The 19,094-nt window shown below is 41.0% G+C and overlaps 1 protein-coding gene across 1 annotated transcript in view; it reads right to left on the bottom strand.

Annotated features, from left to right (window-relative positions):
* LOC109935887 (nuclear factor of activated T-cells, cytoplasmic 1-like) overlaps positions 1-19,094 on the bottom strand; it is a 106,667-nt gene that overhangs the window by 33,165 nt on the left and 54,408 nt on the right. The gene's annotated exons all lie outside the window — the stretch shown is intronic.

Here is a 19,094-nt window from a genome sequence, read left to right as displayed (position 1 = left end):
AAGGGAATACTGCAATTAAAGTTTTCTCTAGTTTCAAATGAAAGTCCTATGGGCATAATGGGTTGGTTGAATTCAGAATTAAACACTACGAAATGAAACTGATAGGATGCTGAGGCAGGGCGGTTACCTGGAAATGTTTTGTTAGTTTTGTAATGGGCATTTTTTGCTGTAAGAAAACAGTACAGAAAAAGTAAATTACACAGTGGCTTGGAGATTCCTTGAAGTGTGATCCCAGGATCTGCGTTGGATTTTACTCACCTTTGAACTCCATGGGATGGGTGGGAGGATGGTTGTGTACATCTGGGAGGAGTTCTGGCCGTATACAGACTTGTTTTGTAAAGCTCCTTTTATAACTAAGAAGTTTGAGAGAGTTTTACATTTTGGGATTTTTTTCTTTAACTCAAGATAAAATTAAGGGGATCACGTGACCTCTTCTAGAGTTTGTCTGTCAGCAAGCCTGGGTGGTTTGATTGGGAGAGCTTGTTTCACTTGGAAGAAAGTATAAGTTTTTTACAATTGCAGACATTGGCAACCACCTATGTGCAAACAGTGGATAGTCTGTATGTCTCCAAAGTCCCAGAAAAGTGTTGAGAATGTTGGATTGTAAACAGTTGTGTCTTAAAGTTCCAGTTTACTTCCAAGATAAAAGAGAATTACAGTCTTAAGGATAGATAACCAGTATTTCAACTCTTTACATGGTTCATGCAATCCACATTGGCATACTGATGGGGTTTGAGAGTGGAAGAGTCTAAGATATCCGTAAAAACTCACAGACAGAAGTAATTGGCACAGTCCACAAGGCAGAAAGAGCAGCTTGAGGATTCTCTGTTTCATTGCAACAATGCGTGTGGGAATTCACACTCAGATTGGAAAGACAAATTTGTAAGGCATTAAAGTGGAACGTTTGCCTAGCTTTAGATAGAGAGGTCTCCAGGAGAACTTATACTGTCAGTGACAGTTCTGGAGTTAAAAGTTTCCAGGTTGGAAGAGGAATGTTTGGGAGCTAAGATTCATTTTGGACTGTGATGAATCCTTTTTGCACTGCAGAGGCCAGCATTCATGAGAATGCAACATTCAGGGCACACGCAGTTCCATGAGGTTTCATCAGTTCACAAACCGGCAGTGTTAAATCTGTTTCTCTCTCCACAGATGCTGCCAGATGGGCTGAGTGTTTCCAGCATTCTCTGTTTTTCCACTGGGAATAACTCTTGCTTTTCTTTCAACCAGAGCCACTGGATCATTTACATCCACATGAGACAGTAGGGAATGCCTCAATTTAATGTCTCATCCAAAAGATGTCACCTCCAAATGTGTAGCCCTCTCAGCATCAGCTTTGAGTTTTCTCTTTGGTGTGGGACAAGAACTCAAGAGTTTCCTGACTTAAGTAGGAGTGCTGTTAACTGAGAAGGTTTGAGAGCTGAGAACTAAAAAAGGAGATTTGGATATAATTAAAGTATGATCTATGTGATCCAAGTTACACATAGATAGAATCGTTGGATTCTTCTGGCTATTGTAAACTGAACAAAATGATAACAAATACAAGAAGATTCTGGTATACATTTTTGGTACAAAAATGTTTATCTCACTTTCTTTGGGCTGTGGTGTTTAAATCTCTTTGCTATGCTGTGCAATTGATGTATTTCATTTATGTGTGTTTTGCCCGGAGCCAGGTCCCTTGGCTCACTGTCTGTTGATGATTTCCTGTGAGCAGTATCTCTTGGTAGGTCTTATCATCAATGGTTTGCCATTGCCTTCCACTCTCAGGGGCAGGGCGAGGGGCAGGTCCCAAGTCTACCTCAACCAGGATGAAGACAAACCTACACTATTGGCATTTTCCTGAACCACACTCTAGCCCATTTAGCTAACCGAGCTAACTGACCCCATTCTGTACAAGAGGAACTTCAAAAGAATACATGGTGTAGAATCAGACAAAAAAAAAGTCACAAAACAGAGGCCTGGGGATTCTATTTATAGCTTTAAATGACACATTTTTGGAAATGACTCTCACTTTGTAGAATTGACAGCCACTGTCTCAAGAAACAAGAAAGCCACAAGGGGCAAAACAATGGAAAATTTTTTTAAAAAGCACCTATTTCAGAAAAGCATGTTACTTTTTTTTAGTCACAGGTGTTACAATGTCATTCACAGCAGTTAAAACCGAAAACTATTTTTATGCTGGCACAATCACAGAACATCATCAAGTAGAGGAGTGCCATTTTGACTGATGCATCAATATCAGTGGAATCACTAACTGTAACCCAAAGAAGAATCTGTAATAAGATATGAGAGCTAGATTACCTGGGACCCAGCAACCATCCATATTGTTACTATTACTGTTACTATTCACCAGAATAACCATTTTCCTTATTTTGGTGCTAATTTCCCTCAGTAGAATGCAAAATAATTACAGACACTGCATTACAATAGGCTGTTATTAAGTTTCTTTTTTTTTACCCAGTGCTTCAAGGAATATCTGAATCAGTGCAGAATTACAGCATAATGTTCATGAGTTAATTAGATATCACAGACTAAATTCAATTTTGCATTGATTGTACAATCAATATTGTTTTAACAGTTGCACTAACAGGAACATTGAATGTTAGATAAAGTATTACTGCAGGGATAAAGAAAATATATACAAGACATTCAATTTATAGTAATTATGCTGCTATTGTCCATTACCCAGATTGAATTAAACCTACAAGTGATATTTGAAATGTTTCATCTAACTCACTAAGTAGCAGCTGCCATGGTAGCTGATTGTTAATTTGACTCAATGAAGTTCACTCAATTCTGGCTTTTACTTTAAGCCTGTAGAGCATTTAAAGCCTGGTTGGCATTTATTAGGATCTTGCAAATGCTAAAAAGGCCTCCATTTGGCATTCTAAGCGTCTAACGATTCTTCACCCTTTTTTCAAAATGTTAACGTTTCCTTCCAACCTTAAAACAATGAAGACCACATGTTTTATATGTGTTCAGTTAAGTTGCAATGCTGTGATGCAGTCTGGATGTCTGCTCCTCCATGCTGGACTCATGCACATTCCTATTTTTAATCACTCTAGCTTTTGGTAGCTGAGCTGTGAGCTTCCTAGTTTTTATACTGTGAATATTTTTTCCTAAACTTCTCCTTCTTTTATCTCCCTCTACTTTTCTTTTAGGCACTCCTTAAAAATTACTCCTTTGATCAAGACAAGAAATAAATATAAGTTGTTGTTGAACCTTAAAGGGTAAGACACCCAGTTTTGTGAGGACTATACTTTAGATAGTTTAGTTCTTTACTTCGAGTGCCAATAAATGGCATACAAATTATAGAAGCTGACTCACATTGCCCTTATCTACTTGAATAGTAATGTAACCTATCAATATAAAAACATGCAGTGGTGACCTGGACTGAACATATCAGGTTTTTCACAAAAGAACATTCCTTCAATCTTTCCAAAGGTGAAATCAGAACACAATTAGTGAGACAAGGGTTAATATATTATTGCACAGCAAGTAAACAAATACAGCAGACATTATAATCAAATTTACTTTGATCTATCAGTAAAACTTCAACAGTTGATACCAACAGAGGAGGATGTAAATATTCATCAAGGTGAATGTGAGGATGAGAGACATTTAATGAGCCATAATTCAGCCCCTTGAATTTCTTAATTCATACCTAGATTTAATCAATCAATCTCAAGGATCAATTCTTTTAATTAATTCACAGGATGTGGGCAACACTGGCTAGGCCAAGATTTATGGCTCAACCCTAATTGCCCTGCAGAAGGAGGTAGTGAGCTGGCTTTTGAACCACCACGGTGCATATGATATCAGGATATCCACAATTATCATTCATGAAGGAGTTCTAGTAACACAGAAGGAACAGTGATACATTTCCATGTCAAGATAAAGTGTGGTTTGGTGGGGAACCTGCAGGTGATGGTATTCCCATGTGTCAACCGCCCTTTTCCTTCTAGTTTGTGGGTTTGGAAGGTGCTGTCTAAGGAACCTTCTTAAGTTCTTGCAGTGCATCTTGTAGTTGGCACACACCACCGCCTCTCAGTGGTGGAAGCCATGAAAGCTGAAGATGTTAGATAGGGCGCTGATCAAGTGGGCTGCTTTGTACTGGATGGTACAGAAATTCTTGAGTTTTTTGGAGCTGCGCTCATTCAGGCAAATGGAGAGTATTCCACCAATGTCCTGACTTGCACCTTGCAAATGGTCACTTCACCTGAGAAAGGAGCAGCACTGTGAAAACTTGTGATTTCACAGAAACCTGTTGAAATATTACCTGGTGTCATGCAACTTCTGACTCTGAAGTCAGATATCTTGGTGAGATGATTGATCTCAACAACGTCAACCATCTTCTATTGTGCCAGGTATGAATCAAATCAGCAGACAGTTCCTGCTGATTCCCATTAACTCTAGCTTTGTTAAGATTCCTTGACGCCGCAGGTGGTGAAATGCTGTCTTGCTGTCAAGGGTAGCCACTTTCACCTCACCTCCGGAATTCAGATCCATTGTTTATGTTTTGAAAAAGGCTGTAATGAAGTCAGGAGCTGATTGGATTTGGTGGAACACAAACTGCCATCAGTGAACAGGTTATTGTTGCGTAAGTGCTACATGGTAGAACCCCTTCCATTCTTTTGCTGATGGCTGAGAGTAGACTGATGGAGTGGTAACTGGTTGGGTCAGATCTGTCTTTCTTTTTATGGATACAGCTACCTGGGCAATTTGCCACATTGCTGAGCAGATGCCAGTGCTGTAACTCTATTGGAACAACTTGGTTAGGAGTACTGCTAGCTCTGGGGCACATGTCCTCAAAATTATTGCTAGAATATTCTCAGGGCCCACAGCTGTAGCAGTATCCAGTACTTGCAGCTGTTTCTTATTATCATGCAGAGTGAATTGAATTGGCTAAAGGCTAGCGTTCATGATGCTGAGATTCTCTGGAGGAGGCCTGCTCTTTGCACATGCCTCAGCCTTGTCTTTTGCACTGATGTACTACAATATTGCACCACTGCGGATGAAGATATTTGTGGAAACCCCTTCCTGCTGTTTGTTGTTTAATTGACCACTATCATTCAAGATTGCAGCAGTGTGTACTATCTACAAGATGCACTGCAGAAATTCACCAAAGATCCTCAGACATCACCTTCCAAACCCACGACCATTTCCATCTGGAAGGACAAGGGCAGCAGACATATGGGAAAACCATCACCTCCAAGTTCCCCTCCAAGCCACTCACCATCCTGACTTGGAAATAGATCGCCAATCCTTCATTGTTGCTGGGTCAAAGTCTTGGAATTCCCTCCCTAATGGCATTGTGGGTCAGCCCACAGCAGGTGGACTGCAGCAGTTCAAGAAGGCAGTTCACCACCAGCTTCTCAAGGGCAACTAGTGATGGGCAATAAATGCTGGCCAGCCAGCGACACCCACATCCCAGAAAATGAATAAAAAATAAAATGGATCTGGCAGGAATGCAGAGCTTAGATCAGATCAGTTAATTTTGGGTTCACAGCGCTGTCTATCATATGCTGCCTATGCTATTCAGCAAGCAGGTGGTCTTGTATTGTAGCTTCACTTGGCTAACATATCATTTTCTCGGTCTATCTAGTGCTGCTCCTGGCATGTTCTCCTGCACTTTTCACTGAATCAGAGTTAAACCCCTGGCTAGGTGGTAATAGTACAGTGAAGGCTATGTCAAGCCATAAGGTTACAGATTCTACTGCTGAGGGCCCACATGCTTCACAGATACCCAGTCTTGAGTTGGTCAATTTGTTCAAAATCTATCCCATTCAGAATGGTGGAAGAGATCTTCAATGTGATGGTGGGATTTTGTCTCCACAAGGACTGAACAGCAGTCATCTTACAATACTGTCATTGATAAATGCACCTGTAAGGCAGATTGGTCAGGTTAAGGTCAAGTATGTTATTGATTCCCTCAGAATCTTCTACAAGCCTAGTTACCTGCTATGTCCTTCAGGAATCAATCAGCTTAGTCAGTAGTTGTACTACTGAGCTAATCTTTGTAATGGCCATTGGAATTCTCGTACCCACTGTTCATCCCAGATTATATTTTGTGCCCTTTATCGCCTTTGGTGAATCCTCCAAGTGGTGGTCAACATGGAAGAGGACTGACTTTTTAAAAATTCATTCACAGGAAGATGGCATCGCTGGTTAGGCCAGCATTTATTGCGTATCCCTAACAGCCCAGAGACCAGTTAAGAGTCAACCCCATTGCTGTTGGTCTGGAGTCACATGTAGGCCAGTCGAGGTAAAGATGGCAGTTTCCTTCCCTAAAGGACATTAGTGAACCAAATGGGTTTTTCCCAACAATCGACAATGGATTCAAGGTCATCATTTGACACTTAATTCCAGATTGTTATTGAGTTCATATTCTAATATCTGCCGTGGCAGGATTCAAACCTGTGTCTCCAGTACATTACCTGGGTCTCTGGATTATTAGTCCAGCGATAATACCACTAGGCCATTGCCTCCCCTTACGCTGAGAGTGGTGGGGAATGGTGGTAGGTAGTAATCAGCAGGAGGTTTCTTTGCCCATATTTGATTTGAGATCTAATAAAATTCGAGCCGATGCAAAGGATTGGGAACACCCTCTCAAATGTACACTGTTGTGTCACCAGCTCTCCTGTCAGTGAGACAGAATCAACGTTAATGAAAACTGTGTCTGGGACATTGTTTGCAAGATATTCCACAAGAATGTCTGTGGGACAGCAATTTTGGCACCAGGCCCCAGATGTTAGGAGGAATTTGTAGAAATGACAGAGTTATGTGGGTTGCTGTCGTTTCAAGAGCTTGCTCAAATATTGGGTGGTCTACCTAGTTTCATCTCTTTTATCTGACTCTATAGTAATTAGATACAATTTCTTGCTTGGCTACTTCACAGGGCATTTAAGGATCAACCATATTGATGTGGGTCTGGAGTCATATGCAGGCCAGACTGGTGAGGATGGCAAATTTTATTTCTCTAAAGGAAACACGTGAATTTTCATGCAATTAGCAAGGGTTTTGCAGTCAACATTGTACTAGCTTTAAGTTAAGAGGGAGAAAGAGATTTAAATGAAAAAAAAATTAATGCAGTTAGGTATGCAAAGGAACAATTTTAATTGCTGATGCTATGTGAAAACTACGCAACAATAAGAGTACATTACATTATTACCAGCTGTACAGTAGAACCTGACAAAGGTTAATATCTTTCTTCAATGTTTAGCTTTGTTGAGTGAAATGTGACTCATACATGAACAATGTAAATATGCTGAATGATTTTATTTATTTTGTTTGTAAAGATTTACATTAGGTGAACACTAATGTTATATGACTAGGTAACTCAACTGCGTTAAGTCTCATGTATGGGATAAAAACATATGTGGAAGAATTGGTGAGGCTTTGTATAACATGAAAGAATACAGATACAACATCATTGCTTTTGTATGTTTTTTTTCTTGAGCACTTGTCTGAATCCCTCTCTTTTGTTCCTAATTTCTTCATCTACCTCAGTCATGCAAGCAACCCAACCCTGGGTCACAGTGAATGACACAGTAAGCTTTCAGTTGTTGTTTGGCAAGAGTATTTTCAATTCACAACGGTCAGAGAGAGAGAGAGAGAGAGAGAGATTGAGAGCATCCACATCTGTATACTCTGAGAATATGCAGTTTGCAGAAATTCCCAACATGCAATCTATAAAGTATCAGCTGTGACTGAGTCAGAAGGTTGTCAGTTCAAGCTCCACTCCAGAATCTGAGCACCAGACTCAAGGTTGACATTCCCTGATACAACACTGAGATGCTCTTTCAGATGAAATGTTAAACTAAGGCACTGTCTCAGGTGAATGAGAAAGATCCCATGGCGCAGTTCTGAAGAGGAGCTGAGCAGTTAATCTCCATGTCAACACGGCAAACAAAAAACAGATTAACCCTATCACAAGCATCTTGCTGTTTGTGGAAATTGCTGTGTGCACATTTGCAGCTGTGTTTCCTGAATTACAATATTAACTGCAATTCAAAAGTACTTCATTGGCTGTAAAGCAGGTGGGAGGTCCTGAGGTTGTAAAAGGCACTATATAAATTTTTATTTTTTCTCTTTTTGTCAATCAGCCTTGAAGAGAAGCAGAGTATTTCCTTATCCTGTGAGGATTTCCCTTGCTTTCTCTGAGTGATTTCAAAACAAACTGGAGATTAATTGTTAAAGCTTTATCTGAGGCAAGACGCGCATTTGATTAAATACATTAACAACAGACAGCACCTGCTAACAGCAGGGTTGGTGAACAGGAACACCTGCGATCATGATTTATTTACAGGTCTATAGAAAAGAAAACAAAAAGATTTGCTAATAGAGAACACTAATATTTCTTATGATCACAGTGGTGAATGGATGGAATTAAAGGAAGTGTTCTTTAGTCAACTAATAGCGCCAGTGTGTTGGGTTTAATTATTTCCTTTATCATGAAGAGGAATCAAAATTAAGTTAAAGGATAATGAAATTCTCTGGAATGATTACTCTGCTCTGATTACTTGCTCAATATGAAATAAAGCAGCTCAAAGATTTATATCTCGCCTTGTTTTGTTATTGCACTAATCAGTCTACCTTCAGGAAGCTGGAGAAGCAAAGAAACACATTTGACACTTTTACAATATCCTGTTCTTATAATTAGGGAGGCAGTTGGGTCTCATTGTAAAGACAAAATCCTGATTTCAAAAGATATGGGATCAATTCATAGGAGAGATCAAACAACACTGATCATGTGGTGTTGAAGAGGAGTGACCATTGAAATTTGTAACAGGTGTCAAACAGCAATGCTTGCAGTGAGGGAAGGAAAGAACTGTTACTGTTTATTGCTGAAAAGGTTCATAAAAATGTGAAGATATTTAACAAGTTACCACTTCAACCAGAGCCTTTAGATAACCTAAGGCACAAATGGACAGTTTTGTAAATGACGGCTGGAATATTATGCAGCCCCTGTGAGTGGAATAATGGAGCTGGTTAGGGGTAGGGGTAGGGGTGGGGGGGTGTAGTGGTGGTGGTGTTTAAGATTGAGTACCATGGCAGCAGCACCGTGCTTTCTGGTTGCCTGTCCCTGCCTGCCTGCAGGTATTTTACTTGGTGGGGGAGATGTTTTGGGTGGACTTCTTGCTCATGAACTGCTGGAAGTCAATTGATCCCAGTCTGTCACTGAGACTTTACCCATGGAAGGGGAGGCCAACACCCACTATCTGACAGTCTTTGGTTCAGGCTCATATAAATGCCTCATGTTTGGGCACCCTGTGCCCATCAGAGGCTACTACTGCCACACAAAGTATAACTCCATTCCATTTTCCCCTCCTTACCCCCAACCCTGCTGCCCTGTGGATCTTGGCTCACCAAAGACCCTGGGTATACTTGTAACTTCACTGACCAGCAGAACTCAGAGGAGCGATTTCCTCTTGGATGACAGCAGCCCTGCCTCAAACAAATGAGACTGACTACTGAAGTCAATGCAGAATTCACAATGATATGGAAAATAAGTCAACTTGTCAGAGGTGCTGCACTGTTAATGCTGTGCCTGAACCTTTTTAAAATGAAATAAGGCAAAATGTAGTGGCAACAGTTTTGTTATAAACATAAATTAACTACACCTACAGTAGATTATCTTTAGATATATCTCTGTTATATTGTGGCCCTTGATACAAGATCCTTTTTCGTGTCCACATTAATAAAGACATTACAAAAAGCAAATACACTATGATACCCCACACCTGATCCCTAAAGATAGAATTACAGAAATAGGGATGAGACCGTTTTGAAAAGTTCACTAGGTAAGCATAACTGCAAGCAGCATGGTGAATCAGCGGCCTGGAAAAGCGCCTCTAGGTTCACATTGCTGTCCTGGACAAGATTGTATCTCGGTTGAGGTAATATAAATTAAGACAGGAGTTTAGGGTGTTGAACTTGTGCTGTTTCGGCTAGGGGTTGAGTAGAAGCTCTGAATGGCGAAGATAATTGGATGATCAAATACTGTGGGGAAAAAAGGCAGGTAAAATGTAACTTCAGAGAAATCGAGGTTTGAATTTTAAAGTGACAAAGCTCACAAGATTAAACTGTACACACTGTGTAAGATGGAATTCAAGGTTGTTTCGAATGATCAGAATTGCACAAAAGGACTTGGGAGTTTGCTGAGGAGCAAAGAGATTATCACCTGAGTGAGATAAGACAGGAGGGAAGGTATAACATTCATTATCATCTCTCATGCTACTCATTATAAATGCAAGCTGAGCCAGCAATTACTACACAAAACCAAACAAAAATAATAATATCATTATCATTACCAATTGAAATGCCTGTGTTCTTATTTGTGTGTTGCAGTTATACAGTTCCTGCACTTTGCTGGTGGGTGAACTTGTTTTGTACTCTCTAGGCTTAAACAGATGGTGCAGGGTGTGTGTATTTTTGCACATTACTGGGGCTCCAGTGTCAATCTATTTTAAATCCGTGGTGGTTTATTGTTGTGTCATTGGGTGTCACATACACCTGGGCTAATGTGTAGGTCTGCCATTGGTTGAATTCTGTCGTAGTGTGAATCACCTGATATGTGACAATTGTTTGACTGGTATTGTTGGGTTTCACTGAATAAAGAACATTGTACTGTCACCCACATAGTTTGACAAGACACATTTTACTGAGCTCCATCCTGTGATGATATCGATGTTGATAGTACGAGGAATGGGCACATTGCTGCTTCATGAACTGTGTCAGGAAATAGCATGTTTCCTTCACAGACACAAAATACATTGATGAAATACACTAGATTAGACAGAAGACAATTGCATTTTAAGAACAGGGGAAGTGATAATAGCTGAAATGGCTCATGTGGTCAGAGATATAAAGACAATAAACAGATTTTCCCAACTTTCAATAGTAAGTAAGTTCGGGAGTGTACGTCCTTAAGCATGTCAGTATTATATGTATAAACTAAACTTCTGAGCAACCTCAATTCATATGCAAAGCTTCTTTGAAGTTAACCTCATAAATGATGCACAGTGACTGATATTTTTGAGAAATGGGATGTTACAGCTCATACATGTTAATATTGATAGATATTCCTGGTAGTTCTTTTTTTAAGATTCATTCACAGGATCTAGGCTATGCTGGCCAGGCAAGTATTTGTTTCCCATCCCTAAGTGTCTTGAGGAGTGTCTTTTTCTGAAGAAGGGTCTAGGCCCAAAACGTCAGCTTTCCTGCTCCTCTGATGCTGCTTGGCCTGTTGTGTTCACCCTTGTTACATATGTCTTGAGAAATACATGGTTTTTGGTCTGAGATAGCCTGTTTTAAGGTAAATACTTCTGTTGGCTTTTGTAAATGTTCTGATAGCTGACAAGAAATAGCTCAGTACTTCATTGCCGTGCTGATTAGTTTTCCCATCATAATCCATCACTCAACATATACGGTCAGCTATGCTATTCCCACCTACCTATCATAAACATGAAAATTCTAGGAAAGGTGGGAGGAATGGAAACTACTTAGTTGGTGAATATTGTTTCAGCTGAAACGTATGGGTGTGCAGCACCCACCACTGGATGCAGATTCGTGGCAATGAATTAACATGCCAGCTCACCTGCTTCAGGCTGTTGCTTTAGCAACATGTCAGTGTCTGTGGGATGTACTCTTTATCATAGCAGTTTTAAACTAAAAGAATTCTCAAGCTCATTCAGCCCACTGTGCCTGTGCTGGCTCTTTGAAAGATCCAGCCAGTTATTCCCACTTCCTCTGCTCTTGCTCCATAACCCTGAATTCCTTTGCCTTTTCAAGTAATTATCAATCCCCTTTTGAAAGGTTACTCCTGAAACTACTTTGAACACACCCCCACCAAAACTTCCACTCTCCATGCTGGCCTTTCCAGATCACTGCAACTCGCTGCAGGGACAAAAAAAAAGCCTCATCTTGCCCCTGATTATTTTATCAATGACCATAAAACCATTACCCAAAAATTCACAAAAGTTAAAGAGAGACAACGCAAGTTAAAACCATGCCAATTACACCTGAAACAGCAGGCAATGGCTATGAATCCGCACCCTTTGTGTTGGGGGAACCAGCTTTGAAGTAAAAATTGACCGGTTTCTGCCAAGTTAATGTCACTAAATGTAACTGAGATCACAGAGAACCACAGATTACATTTTTCAAAGGAGTTATGACTTTTAGGAAAACAGATTTTTTATAGCCAAGTGATAGTCCAAATGCCTAATTTAATGTTGCATATAAGTAAAATGTCCTTGGAAACCTTAGAGAGGACGGAGAAAAAAAGCTTTATTTGGACTTAACACTATTAATTAGGTTTTAGATAGTTTAACCCAAGCTTGAATATGGACAAGTAAAAGAGCAATTGAAAACTGGTTTGTTAATTTAGACAACAGAATCTAAACACGTACTCAGTTTGACGTGGTGCTGAAAAATCCCTTCATCTAAGCATGAGGTAATGCCTCTTAAAACTGAGCAATAACATAGATGTTCAACAGCTTTTCTGCCTTCCAGTGTTGACAGATTTGCTGCTGGAGTCTGTTCAGATTTGTGGATACATTGCTTACAATCAAACCTACAAAGGATTTCTTTTCTGTGTTTTCTTAATCTGCTTTTTGGGGCTGCTGACAGTGCAAATGTGAAGCATGAATAATCGTAATAGTGTTGCCCCAGCGCATGTACAAATGCTAGTCTGGATCCAAATCAATAGTTGACCTAAAGATCACAAACAAATTATGCACAGACAGCTCACTCAGATATCATTTAAAGAGTTCATTAATGCAGTAAAACTACGCAATTCTACCTAAAAGGAACAAGTTTTAAATTTTAACTTCCAGCAGTGGGTTGGAAAATTTGGGAAAGACTTGTCTCTGGTCAAAACAGCTGAATTGACAGAAGATGAAGTTTTAGCAAAAAATCATGTGGAAGATTGCACTGCATCAGTTTCCCATATGTAGTACCACAGACTGTTGCAATGTGGTTCACAGTCGCACTGCCTGTATGATGATCTTAATCAATTTTGACTCTACCATCATAGTTTAAACTCCTCTGAGTATCTCACATTCAGAACAGGAGGACAGTTTACTGGTATTGAACTGTTAAGCTCACCCTCAAATTTTACACAGAAAAGAAAACTATCTTTATACATATTTAGCAGAGTTTATGAGTAAATGAGTTAAGAAAATATAAATAAAACGGGTGACTGGTACGGAGGAGTATGATAGACATTTATACAGGAGGTCCCCGATTTATGAACATCGAACTTACAAACATGATCCCACACAGGGTGTAAACAACACACAAATATTTCCTGTACTTAGGAACGGCTAATTTACATTGTTTGCATTGTGTTTGGATTTGCACACAAATCAACTTGCAAATGGACTCAAGAATGGAATCCATTTGCAACCTGGGAACTACCTACAGTTATTTAGAAGCAAGACTTCGGGCTGGATTTGGTTGCTGAGGCAAGTGGCTTGTGTGGGGAAATTTCCCAACTTGCCAGACATGCCTTGTAAAATGTGCCGCAAATTGCGAAATGTTCCATCCTGGGGTGGGGGGGGTGGTGAGTGCAGGATGAAGTTGGAAACTGAGCGTATGTTGGCACAGGGACAAGCAAGTGACACGGTGGGCTGGTTAGAAGACAACCTCAGTTCTTTGAGGCTTTGTCTAGGTTTATAGACCTTCTAATTTTCACTTCCGACGTCCCCTCAATCCCAATTGCCCACACATCCGAGCTCCTCACACTAACTCAAATTCAACCCACACCCCCACACCCTCATAGTCCCAAAACCCTCCATTCCAATCATGCCCTCACTCATTCAACTCATCTCTTCACCCATTATCTCATTGCCACCCTACCATCCATGTTAATTCAATGCCAACTCATGCCCCATTCCCTCCAAGTTAAATCCATAGCCACTCACCCTGTCACCACCTTGGGCAGACCTCAGAAGCCCTGTGGAAATGAAATAAAACAAACTTCTAAAAATATAAGACAACTCTCACTATGTAAATTTGACAGTGAAACAAAAACTCCCTTTCTTTGAAAGTATCAGATTTTAAATCTTATGTGGTTAATCTTATAAAAACAGACAAGCTTGTACTCACACATCAATCCTTTAATACCTTCATTAAGCTGTCAATCAAAATGTGAACTCAGAAATCCTTACTCAGATAATTGTAACTTTTGAGACTCAGACAAGATTCATAATGAATAGCCCAAGTACTCAACTGAAATTGATCGAAGAGATGCTATAACAGCTGCCCTGTCAGAGCAATCCAGCATTAGAGTTTGTTTTAAACATTCACCAATATCTGCAGGCACATTTTGTACTTAAAAGTTTAAAGAGCATGGAATGTGAAAAATAAAGTTCAGACCTAGCTCACCACTTTCCACCCGCCCTGACACTATCTCCATAATATGTTGGAATTGGTATTGTTTTTGCTATTTAAGGAAGAAATTATCAAGTCAGCTGACCTGAATATTACACTGTCCATAATAAAATCCAGAATATGGTTCATGTGGACAAGTATCTGAGTCTCAGAAAGCAATGTTTTAAAATAACTACATGTAAAAGGTGGGGAGGAAAGTGGGGGTGGATCTCTTGGGGCCATGACTTGTGTGCCCCATTCCCCAAAACTATACCTTATTTTGTGCCTCCCCATCTAGCCTTCAAAACCCACCCCCATTACACTCATTTCCCTCCTTAGACACCTTAGTCTAGTTCCTCCAGGATCTATTTCTCTCCTTTGGGGACCTACTTGCAGTCCCAGAAATGCCCAACAACACGGGAGTTCTCGTGCATGAATAACAATACACTAGAACACAAGTTCAGCAGGTGATAAAGACGACAAATTTCAAAGGAATAGAGTATAAAAGTAGGAAGATTTTGCTAAAACTATACAAGGCACTAGACAGACCACAGCTGGAATACTGTGAACAGTTTTGGGCCCCTTAACTAAGGAAAAATTCCCTGGAATTGGAGGCAGTCCAGAAAGGTTCTCTAGGCTGATCTCAGGAATGGCGTGACTGTCTAATAAGGAGAGTTCGAGTGGGTTGGGACTGTACACATTGGAATTTAGAAGGAGTGTCAACTTTTTTGAAACATTCAAGCTTCTTTGGGGTCTTAATCGGATAGATGCAGAAAAGTTATTTCCCCTAGTGGGAGAGTCTAGGATCAGAGGGCATAATCTCAGAATAAGGGGTCGCCGATTTACGGCAGAGATGAGAAGCCATTTCTTCTCTCACAGGGTAGTGAATCTATGGAATACTTTACCACAGACAGTTACCATGGCTGGGCCATTAGATATATTCAAGGCCGAGATAGACAGAATTTTCATCAGTAAGGGAATTGAGGGTTTATGGAGAATAGGCAGGAAAGTGAAGTTGAAGATTATCAGATCAGTCATGATTTCGCTGAATGGTGGAAGAGAGTTGATGGGCTGAATGGTCTACTTCTCCTTCCACATCTTATGGTCTTATGGACCAGTACTGAGCTCAGGCACTGCTGAGAGAGGTAGTGATGCTGGAGAATCTGATTGGCTGGCACATGCCGAGGGCGGGACTACCTCCCACTAAGGAACAGAAGTATGACCCGCGTATCCTCAATTTCCTCAGCAGTGTGACTTAGTTTTTGGCTGTGGGACAGCCTTGTTGAACGTCAGGCAGAGCAACAGCAACATTTCTTCCAGGGATGGGAGTGGGTGCAAGAAATCAGCCACCCAGAAAATTCAGCACCATGAACCCACAGTTAAAATCTGGTACAACCAGTCCTCAAGATGAGAAACACATGGTGTAAATATAACGCCAAGTAGAGCATAGCAAATGTTGCCACTTCACTCCATTTAATCATTTGAAAGTTCTGAAAAATGGGGTCACTGGTTATTTTATGTTCTTGCAGTAGACTGTGAATATCCTTTGTCATCTAATTAAAACTGCTCCTTACAGCAAAAGGCAAATTTCTTACAAAAGAACTTAATCTTTCTAAGCAGATGTTTGTATGAAAAAGATTATTTCCAACAAATTTCAAACTTTGTAAATTAACTTGAGTGCTACAACCAAACCAAGATTAACAAGGAGTGAGACAATTGTGGTCTCGATGTCCTAACTGCAGAAGCGTTTGCAGGAAACCACATCCAGATAAAAGGCACAAGATAATGGGGTCCCTGCTATGTAGGCTTCCTCATCCATTCACAAAGTGCTGAACTTTACCAGATCTTTGGGGAGCTTGAGGCAGAAAAAGTGGATGGGGAATAGATGGGAATAATGAGAAGGTTGGCAAAATCCTATTGGAAGGTAGTAGAGAGCATACCTGGCCTCTCCCCACTGCCCTGCCATTTTGCCGGGTGTGGTCAAGATGGCAAGTGGTCCACCTACCAAGAAGCCAACTGAGTCACTTAAGAGGGCCTCTCCCCTACCATCACTGCCAGTCTATCAACTGCTGGCAGGTGCCAAGCAGCAATGGATGCCCCTCCTGGGAATGGTACAACCTGCACTTACCAATACCCACTTGTTGGGGCTTGAATGACTGACCTCAGCACCGAAACACACCCAGCCTCCAGCACCCATGGACCTGACTTTGGTCAGCTATTGAGGAAGTCCCGTTCTCCAGGTGCAGCCCCGATAGTAGCCACTGCTGGTTGTTCTAGCTGTCCTCTTAGACCACCAGCTTTTGGAGCTGGATTGGCATCCTCAGTAGGTTCTGTATTGCTGCTAGTAACAACCATGCTGTCAGGTCCTGCTGAAGCACAAATGTGGAGCAGTTTCCCAGCTAGTGTGAACATCAAATGCCTGTCCACGTGTATAAATTGCACTGCCGTCAATTTCCAAGTGAAGTACATTGAAGTATTAGCCCGAATCCTGTTTACAGAAAGTGTGGAGACAGACCTAAAATCAGGGGGGTGGACTGGGGGAAGGTCAAATTTCTTCTCACCTCATTACATAAGTATGCATATGTAATACACCAAATTTTAATGGGCAGGAAGATCTACTTTTTGGGCTCCAACTTCCCAGTACCATATTTAAAACGTACCAAGACAGCAGCATCACTCAATCTCTGGTCATTACCCTTAACACTCCAGGAGATGTAAGAGCCCAGGCAAAAAGTAGCCACGCACTTTACCAACACCTCAAAAGATTCTCACAAAGGCCGTTCAGGACAGGAGGCAAGTTCTTTTCTTGAGGTATTGCAACAGGAGACCATCCTGACTGACAGGAAGCCTGGACAGAGGCAGCTGTGAGGTCAGTGCCTATGAGCAGCTCAAGAGAATCTGGCTCCAGTGAGGCAAGAAGATGAATGATCTGTTATGTTCATCCAGGGTATGTACAATCTATTCAATGCTCTATGCTCCTATAAATGTGAATTGTAAGCTTGCCACTGTAGAGGACATAAAATTAGGCATCATCATTGGATTCCTCTTATGCAATCATTGCAGCTACCAATGTAGTACTACTTGCATCACAGTGGTACTGCCTCTCGCACATCTGCCAGGGTCTACACCTAAAATAAACAAAGCAGCGACAACATTCAGCAGCTCACATTCCATCAACTCACTGACCTTGCATCACAACCAGAAGAATGTGCACATCCAAAAGCCTTTCATCAAAGGCTTGTATGAAACAAGGAAACAGCCACAAAAGATGACTTTGGGATGAACACATCACAGGCATACACATCATATAATATTTCATTGGTTTTCATCAACTGAAGCTCTTTAATGACACTAAACCACTTTTCATTCCAAACATTTTAAAACCAACTTCCCCAGTGCCACATTAATGTTCCTTGTAAAGCACAGGGACAATCACAGCTCTGAAGATTCACATCTCTATCTGTACATATCAATACAAGAACAGTATTCATTCATGTACTGGTGCTAATGTCTCTTCATGCTCCTGTCGTCCTGCAGGGCAAGATTGTGCACAATAAGCACAGACATGCTCAGGAGAACAGAGGGGGAAGGCTAATGAGCTGAAGGAGAGCAACAGGAACATGCCTGTACTGTAGGATATCTACAATCAGTGAGTGACAAACTCTTCAACTGGCTACACCTAGTTACACATCAAGCACCAAAATCTTAATGAAACATCAGGTAATGGTGGCGGCTCATGACGTTAACATATCTTTATGTTTTTCTGTGCAGCCTCTAGATTCCAATCCCAAACGAGAACTAAAAGCCCCAGCCCCCAGGCCATCTCCATCAGCCACTCAAACCATGCCTCTGAGAAGGAATAGCCTCAGAGGGTACAGCATCAATGCCTTCCTCCCTCATCCTTCACTAGCAAAGAGACATTCACCTGAATGAGTGACCTATCTAGATTGGTCATGGGGCCACATTCTAGGTTAGATGTGTCCAATATGTTTTTTTGAAGTTATATGCAAATAGTCCAACTAGGGAAGGGGCCGTAGCAGGCCTGGTATTGGGAAATGAGCCCAGCCAGGTGATCAAAGTTTCAGTGGGGGAGCATTTTTGGAACAGTGACCATAATTCTGTAAGTTTTAAGATATTTATGAGTAAGGACAAGAATAGTCTGAGGGTGAAAGCATTAAATTGGGAGAAGGCTAGCTGCCTCAAAATTAGGCAGGAACTGGGGGATGTAGGTTGGGGGGCAGTAGTTTGAGGGCAAGTCCACATTTGTCACATGGGCATCTTTTACAGGCCAGTTGGTTAGAGTTTAGGACCAGCAGGTTCCTGTAAAAATGAAGGATAAGGATAGCGAGAATTGGGAGCCTTGGATGACAAGATAAATTGTGAGCTTAGTCAAAAAGAAAAAGGAGGCTTATGTAAGGTTTAGGAAACCAAAAGCAGAGACCTTGAAGATTACAAAGATAGCTAGAAAGAATTCAAACAAGGTATTAGGAGGGCCACAAGGAGCAATGAAATGTCTTTGGCAAACAGGATTAAGGAAAATCCCAAAGGCATTTTATACATATATAAGAAGCAAGAGGATAGTTAGAGAAAGGGAGGGTCCACTCGAGGACAAAGGAAGGAATTTATACGTGGAATTGGAGGAAATAGGTGAGGTCCATAATGAATACTTTGCATCGGTATTCACAAAGGAGAATGACAAGATGAATGGTGAGTCTCAGGAAGGT

Source organism: Rhincodon typus, chromosome 4, assembly GCF_021869965.1.
Source record: "Rhincodon typus isolate 14 chromosome 4, sRhiTyp1.1, whole genome shotgun sequence".
NCBI lineage: Eukaryota > Metazoa > Chordata > Chondrichthyes > Orectolobiformes > Rhincodontidae > Rhincodon > Rhincodon typus.
Note: the sequence above shows the minus strand (reverse complement) of the source record. Positions and strands in the feature narration are given on the sequence as shown.